The sequence below is a fragment of the Lactuca saligna genome, chromosome 5, assembly GCF_052625555.1.
Source record: "Lactuca saligna cultivar CGN05327 chromosome 5, ASM5262555v1, whole genome shotgun sequence".
Taxonomy (NCBI): domain Eukaryota; kingdom Viridiplantae; phylum Streptophyta; class Magnoliopsida; order Asterales; family Asteraceae; genus Lactuca; species Lactuca saligna.
In genome coordinates, this window is record NC_136421.1 from 121,047,345 (window position 1) to 121,056,103 (window position 8,759).

Consider the following 8,759-nt stretch of genomic DNA (forward strand, 5'->3'; position numbering starts at 1 on the left):
TTTCACTACCTAGTTTAAGTGTTTTGGATACATAGAAAACCTAACATCTAAAAGTTTTAGGCCCCAAGTGCGGATGCTACGTTATCCATCCGGAGTCAAGAAGGACATACATGATGGTGCAAGTGGTTGATGGTGGGATACTGAAGAAGTGAAAGACTATTGTAGGGCCATTGAAACGGATTAACCAAGGCCCTTATATGGTTAGAATTAGGTGGTTGGATGCAAGTTATAGTTCACAAAATCATAGAAAAAATGGTTGTGTTGTTGAGTGGTGAAATATGCTTGTCCATTACTTAGAAAACATGCATATTTTTATTGTATTAGATGTTCATTTCATGCAAAATGATTAATAGTAGAACACCATTACAATTGTTTCATTTTTTACCACTTTTTTGTTGCCCCTTTTTGTTTATAGCAAGAAGATGAACAATTCAAGGCCAAATGCTTCCATTGACCAACGTTGATGGTGTAACTTGCTAATTTCCTTTGTAATACATGTGAACATTTAGAAACATAATATATAAATAAATAATAACACGTTATCTATAAATGACATAATATGACATTTAATATTACCATAAAAGAAAATACATTTAATTCATAAAACTTATAGCAATAGACCTTTAAATTTTGCTTCCTCTGATGTTTCCAATTGTTCCACTCGTCCAACTTTATACCTTCAAATTTTACATAAAACTGTAAAGTTTGGGAATAATTATTTAATGATAATCCCTGAACTTGTAAAAAATCAACAAATGACAAGACTTTTAACATTTTAAATTGTATATTATTCTTGTAACCAACAATACTAGTACATTCAAAATCATTAGGTAACATTTGTATTCTTTTACCTATGACCTTGCGAGATCATGCAAAACTATTTAGTTTCACTACAAGGTGCGACACTTAACATAGGATGCTAAACTCATACTATCAGGCATAACCTAAACAGGCTATCCTACTGCTGTCTACTCAATTCTAGCATGCAATATTCATAAAGCTGTAACACATAACCAGGCACATAAGGCATCACTCCTAGATCCTTAGCCCTATTCTAGCATGCGGTTCTACGTAAGATGATAAACATAACATAAACTTGTATGGGTACTATGGGGAATACTTACTTGAGCTCGGCCGGTCGCGCACGTCACACACTTCGCTCTTTCTTATGACTCTTTTCCGAGTTTTAGAGAACATTTTCTATTGGAAAATCTTTCAATCCCTCGATTTGAGTTCAGACACCCCCGAAGGCGTGTCCGAATCCCTCAAACCAGGGCTCTGATACCAACTTGTAACGACCCAATTTTCATGTCCAAAAATTTCATTTTAAAATATTACTTTAGAGAACATTAATAAATAAAAACATTGTTTGATCACACCACAACACATCGCAAACCATGTTTTAAAAGTCAAACCATACATCCCATCAAATATCAGAGTACAATCCCAGTAAATCTCGTAAGTGCGGAAACCGAAGAGTGTGTGTGTGACATGCTGCTACCACGCCGGCTCCTTTCCCCTAGCTGACATGCTGCTACCGCGCCGGCTCCTTTCCCCTAGCTGAGGAGGTACCTGAAACCAAAACTGAAACCGTAAGCACAAAGCTTAGTGAGATCCCCCATAATACCCCATACCATACAGCATATAACAAATAACATGCAATTAGGAGATACGGGCCCCGCCCACACTCGTGAAGATACGGGCCCCGCCCACACCTCACTTTCTGAGAGATACGGGCTCCGCCCACACTCGTGAAGATACGGGCCCCGCCCACACTTCGCTATCTGGGAGATACGGGCCTAGCCCACACTCCATTCTCGGAGAGATACGGGCCTCGCCCACACTCAACCGCCAACACATATCATACAAGTATCACACAGACAACAAGTGCAAACAGTTCTATCATACTGGTATATATCACAATCAACTCGACTAATAGATACGGGCTCGGCCCACACTACAATACTAACGTCTCATCTATACGGGCCGACCTTGGTGCCTTAGACCCGTTACTACTGGAAGGAAACTCACCTCGAAATAGTTGCTGGTCTGTGTGGGAATTGATCACCTACTACTGCTGCTGCTGCTCCGGAAACTCCCCGGCTGTAATTCCCACAATATACTCAATCATACACTGCTAACTATCCTTTGGGTAAAAAGACCATTTTACCCCTGGTCTAGCCCTAAGTCAAATCGAAGTCAACTCTTAGTTGACCCAACTCGCCGAGTGGATCTCCACTCGCCGAGTCCCTAGCAAACTATTGTCCTGGGTCCCTGGTTCTACTCGTCGAGTTGGGCTATGACTCGACGAGTTCATCTTCTAACTGTCATTCAACTCCTTCATCCTACTCGCCGAGTTGTATGAACAACTCGTCGAGTTCATCTTCATCCGAGGAACACATATGCTAAGACTCGCCGAGTCTGTTCTTGATCTATGAAGATTGCCTTGGACTCGCCGAGTCAGGGCATTGACTCGCCGAGTCCTAACATGGGTGAGTTCAGCTCCCAACTCACCGAGTCACCCCCTGTGACTCACGGCTCAACTCGATACATCATGAAGGGACCAATTCGGTGACTCGCGACCAGACTCGCCGAGTCACCTATACGACTCGCCGAGTCGCCGCCATGCATCCACCAAATACACCGATTTACTCGATTTCAGTCCATGCCATTCATAGATCTGGACTTCTAGGACACAAATCACACGTAAAGTTTCCAACTTTACGTGTGGATATTCACTAATATGGATTTTAGGGTTCAAAATGCCTCAAAAGGGTAGATCTAGGATGAACAAGCCACATGGGGCCATAAAGCTAACAGATCTGAGCTCCTGGAGCTCAATCTTGCCTAGATCTAAAGGCCAATCCACTTATTACGAAACATTAAGCACAAACAAGCTTGGGGAATTGCTCAAGAGTGTCTTAAATGAAATCTTAAGCATAGAAACAGGGGGAAAACGAGATATACCTCAATGAAACAGCTGAAAAACACAATGATGCTTGGATGGCTCTCCTTCCTCTTGATCTCCTTCCCCTTCTTGCCTCAAAACCTTCAAGAATGCACACAAGAGCCTCAAATCCACAAGAAACAAGCTTAGGACGAGTTAGGACGAGGGTTGGGAGCTCTGGGGGTGAATGGGGGCTGGCAAGGGGCAGATATGAGGTTTAAATAGGGTGCAAACCCCTGAAACTTAGGGTTTCATCCAACAGCGGTGACTCGCCGAGTCCAGGATATGGACTCGCCGAGTCGCCAACTTAAACGTGTCCTGCGTCTCGTCCCTACTCGGCGAGTCGGACCTTGTGACTCGCCGAGTCCAAGGCTAAAATAGAGCAATACTCAAATAAAATTCACATACCGGAAACCAGGTGCTACAAATCTCCCCCACTTATTTTAGACTTCTTCCTCGAAGTCTGCTGCCCGGTCCTGAAACAGCTCGGGGTAATGCTCCATCATCTCGTCTATCGGTTCCCAAGTCCATTCCGAACCCTTGCGGTGCTGCCATTGCACCTTTACTAGTTCTACCCTCTTGTTTCTCAACGTCTTTGTCTTTCTGTCAAGTATTGCGACTGGGCGCTCAATGTAATTCAAGCTGTCATCAACCTGAATATCCTCCAATGGTACTACTGCTGAATCGTCCACCAGGCACTTCCGCAGCTGCGAAACATGAAAGGTGCTGTGGATCTGACTGAGCTCGGCTGGCAGGTCCAGCCTATACGCCACCTTGCCCACCCGGGCTGCAACCCTGAACGTCCCGATGAACCTTGGGCCCAACTTGCCCCGCTTCCTGAATCGAATGACACCTTTCCAAGGCGACACTTTCAGGAGAACCATATCCCCGACTTGGAACTCCAAGTCGGATCGACGTCTATCGGCGTAGCTTTTCTGCCGACTCTGTGCAGTCTGAAGTCTGCTCCGAACCTGCTGGATCCTCTCGGTCGTCTCTAGCACCACCTCGGTGCTTCCCATGACTCTCTGGCCAACCTCCCCCCAGCATATCGGGGTTCTGTACTTCCGCCCATACAACATCTCGAACGGTGGTCGGTCAATGCTCGCGTGATAGTTGTTGTTGTAGGAGAACTCAGCCAGGGGAAGATAGGTATCCCAGCTACCACCGAAATCCAACACACACGCCCGCAACATGTCCTCCAAAGTCTGGATGGTCCGATCACTCTGACCATCTGTCTGCGGGTGAAAGGCGGTGCTGAAATGCAGACGAGTGCCCAACTCGTCATGGAATTTCTTCCAAAATCTGGAGGTAAAACGCACATCCCTGTCCGAGATTACCGATACTGGCACTCCATGCCGTGCCACAATCTCCCTAATATAGATGTCGGCCATTTTTTCGGCCGATATGCTCTCCTGGATTGGAATAAAGTGAGCACTCTTGGTCAATCTATCCATGATGACCCAAATCGAATCCACTCCACATGCGGTCCTGGGAAGCTTTGTGATAAAATCCATCGTGATATCTTCCCATTTCCACAGTGGGATGTCTAACGGCTGCATCTTGCCATGCGGTCTCTAATGTTCGGCCTTGACCTTCCTACAGGTCAAACACCGCTCGACGTACCATGCCACATCCCGCTTCATGCAAGGCCACCAGTAATCCGGACGAAGATCCCTATACATATTCGTCGCCCCAGGATGAATAGAAAATCGGGACTTGTGCGCCTCCTCCATCAAAATCTGACGCACGCCACCGTGATACGGCACCCAAACCCTACGGTGTAGTGTCAAAAGTCCTCTGCCATCATAATCAAAGGAGGAAACCTGACCCACCACACGCTCGCTCTTACGATGCTCCTCCTTGATAGCCTCCTGTTGAGCCTCCTGAATCTGCTCCAACAGGGGAGTCACCACGGTCATCCTCAAACAAACGTCCCTGATCGGCACCGTCTTGCGGCTAAGCGCATCGGCCACCACATTGGCCTTCCCCGGGTGGTAAAGGATCTCGCAATCATAATCCTTCACCACGTCCAACCACCGCCGCTGCCTCATATTCAGATTCGGCTGGTCCATGAGGTACCTCAAACTCTTGTGGTCCGTGTAAATGGTACACTGAACCCCGTAGAGGTAATGTCGCCAAATCTTGAGGGCAAAGACCACCGCCCCCAACTCCAAACCGTGCGTCGGGTAGTTTGCCTCGTGAGGCATGAGCTGCCGTGAAGCGTAGGCAATGACATGCCCTCTTTGCATCAGAACTGCGCCCAACCCCGAAATGGACGCATCGCAGTAAACCACAAAATCCTCAACGCCCTCAGGTAGGGCTAGGATCGGCGCCTCACACAATTTCTGTCTCAGCATCTCAAACGCAGCCTGCTGCTCGGGTCCCCACCGAAAGACCACGGCTTTCTTCGTCAGTCGCGTCAGGGGTACGGCTATCTTGGAGAAATCTTGGATAAACCTCCGATAGTAGCCTGCCAATCCCAGGAAGCTCCAAATCTCAGATGGAGACTTCGGGACCTCCCATCTCATCACGGCCTCGACCTTGGCCGGATCAACCAGAATCCCGTTCTGGTTGACGAGGTGCCCAAGGAATTGCACCTCGCGCAACCAAAAATCACACTTGGAGAACTTGACATACAAGCTCTCCCTCCTCAGGGTCTCCAATACCTCCCTCAGATGCTCCTCGTGTTCCTCCCGAGTCTTGGAATAGACCAAGATATCATCGATAAAGACTATCACAGACCGATCCAGCATCGGTCTACACACGTGGTTCATGAGGTCCATGAACGCGGCAGGAGCATTGGTGAGCCCAAACGGCATCACCACGAACTCGTAATGACCATAGCGCGTCCGAAACGCAGTCTTCTGCATATCCTCCTCCCTGACCCTCATCTGATGATAGCCCGAACGCAAGTCAATCTTGGAGAACCAAGATGCTCCCTGAAGCTGGTCAAATAGGTCATCAATCCTCGGAAGCGGGTATCGGTTCTTCACCGTTACCTTGTTCAGCTCCCGATAATCTATACACATCCGATGTGACCCGTCCTTCTTTCTTACAAACAGAATCGGGGCTCCCCAGGGTGAACTGCTCGGATGAATAAATCCCTTGTCCAGCAGCTCCTGCTGCTGCGTAGACAACTCCTGCATCTCGGGAGGAGCCAACCGATATGGTGCTTTGGCTATCGGAGCCGCACCGGGAATGAGGTCAATCCTGAACTCCACCTGTCGCTCCGGAGGTATCCCAGTTAGTTCCTCCGGGAAAACATCAGCAAAATCTCGAACCACCGGGACCTCGCTCACGGTCGCCTTACCCGCCTCCCGGGTATCCATCACATACGCGACATAACCCGCGCATCCCTGCTGAAGGTAGCGCCTAGCCCTCGCTGTTGAACATACAGTGGGTCCACACTGCGGCCGCTCTCCATGAATCACTAACTCTCCCCCGCTTGGGGTCCTGACTCGCACTAGCTACTGTGCGCAATCTATCACTGCCCCATTAGGGCTCAACCAATCCATACCAATAATCACCTTGTTCCCACACAATGGGATGTGAACCAAGTCTACCAGGTAACGCTCCTCAAACAGTCGCAGAACACAATCTCGAAACACCATCGATGCTCGCACCGATCGATCGTCGGTAATATCTACCTCTAACGGGCAATCTAACTCGCCTGAAGTCTCATGAAATCTCTTGCTAAGAGTAAGAGAAACGAACGATCGGGATGCACCCGAGTCGAACAATACCTGAACCGGGATGCCGTTCACATGGAACGATCCTAATACACATGTATACACACGGAGCACATATCAATATCATAACAACATAAAACAAAAGATAAAAGGAAAGAATCATACCCATCATCACATCGGGCGCGGCGCGTGCCTCCTCGGCAGTCAACTGAAATGCCCGACTCCTCACCACTGGAGCCTCTGCCTTGCCCTGCCGACCATCCGTGATCTGCAGGGTCGCTGGAGCCGGCGCCTTTACTGGCACTGTAACTGACAACTGGGGGCAATTGGCCTTCTTGTGGCCCCTCTGGTTGCAGTGAAAACACAGTAACTCGGATGTCTGAATAGCTGAAACTGGAGCAGTACAATCCCTGCTAAAGTGCCCTGTCTTGCCACACTTGTAGCAGCCTCCTGATCCCATCCTACATATCCCCACGTGCGTCCTGCCGCATTTCCCGCAGCGGCTCGATCCTGAATGACCTTTCGGTCTACCGTCTGATCCCTAGGGCTTCTTCCCCGAAGCCCCTGCTGCCTGACCGTCCTCAAGTTTCCATTTTCGGATGTGCTCCAAATCTATCTCTCTCTCCCTAGCCCTGGCAATCATAGAGTCCAGGGTAGGGCAAGCCGAAAAGCTAACATGCTCCCGGATGTCAGCTCGTAGCATATCATGGTAACGAGTCCTCCTCATATCCTCGTCACCGGCATACTGGGGCACCAATAAAGCCCTCTCCCAGAACTTGGCGGTGATCTCCGCCACGGTCTCCATCGTCTGCCTCATGTCTAGAAACTCCCTGGCCAGCTGCTGAAGCTCGACCGCTGGTGCAAACTCTGCCCTGAACCTAGTCACAAAGTCCGACCAGGTCATTGCCTCGATAGCCGAGGCTCCCAACGAGTCACCCACTGACTCCCACCAATCCCGGGCTTGGTTCTGTAAACACCCTGCTGCGTACCTCACCTTCGACCCTTCGGGGCAGAAGCTAGTCAACTAGGCAGACTCGATATCCGCAATCCACCGCCTGGCGACAATGGGGTCCTTCACCCCATGGAAATCCGGCGCACCACTGCCCCTGAAGTCCTTGAAGGACAGTGTGCGAGATCCTGACTGGCTAGAGGCTAAATCGCTCCTGAATGCCCGTAGGCGATCCTCCATCAACTCCATGATCCCTTCCTTGATCGACCCAAAGAGGATGGGGGTCGACTCAAGGATGCCCCTGGTGATCTCCGACGTGATGAACTCACGTAGCCTCTCATCAATCGGCTCGGTGCCTGATCCCGAACCTGACCCCTCTCCTGACCCGCCATCTGTCGGTCTCGGTCGAAGTACCACCATTCTGCAAAACATCATAATAATCATTGGTGATACTGCTACCTTCTGAGGGATCTCAACTACTTACAGGTTCCTTGGTCTCGTCTTGGCCTTCCTCGGCTCGGGTACGGATCCTCTGCTTTCAGTAGTACGGGCCCATACTACCTTCCACATCTATCCGTACCTTCTCCGAGGAATTCCTCGACTCCACCAGATCCCCTTTACTAATGCTACTCTCTGCTATTCTCATCCTAGGCTTGCCCTAGGGAAAACTCAAGTTCAACACGACTGGTCCTCAGCTACTGTAGGTCTCCTCATAATGCCGTTAGCCACCACCTAAACACCATCACATGTGATGAGGATTAGATAATCCTTCAAGTAAAAGATCCGTCCCTACAACGGGTGGACTCAAACAAGAGTTGCGCAATAGGGCCAGTTCCAATACTTTCGGATTATTCAAACCTGATTACATGTGGTGTGACGTGTTCACCTAGTGGCTAACTCCCATTACTCAGAACCCCACCAAGCACGAAGCAAGCAGCATTCGGATAAGGGGAAACAGACTCAAGCCAAAACTATTCTTATAACAAGAAACGGCACTTAACATAGGATGCTAAACTCATACTATCAGGCATAACCTAAACATGCTATCCTACTGCTGTCTACTCAATTCTAGCATGCAATATTCATAAAGCTGTAACACATAAGCAGGCACATAAGGCATCACTCCTAGATCCTTAGCCCTATTCTAGCATGCGGTTCTACGTAAGCTGATAAA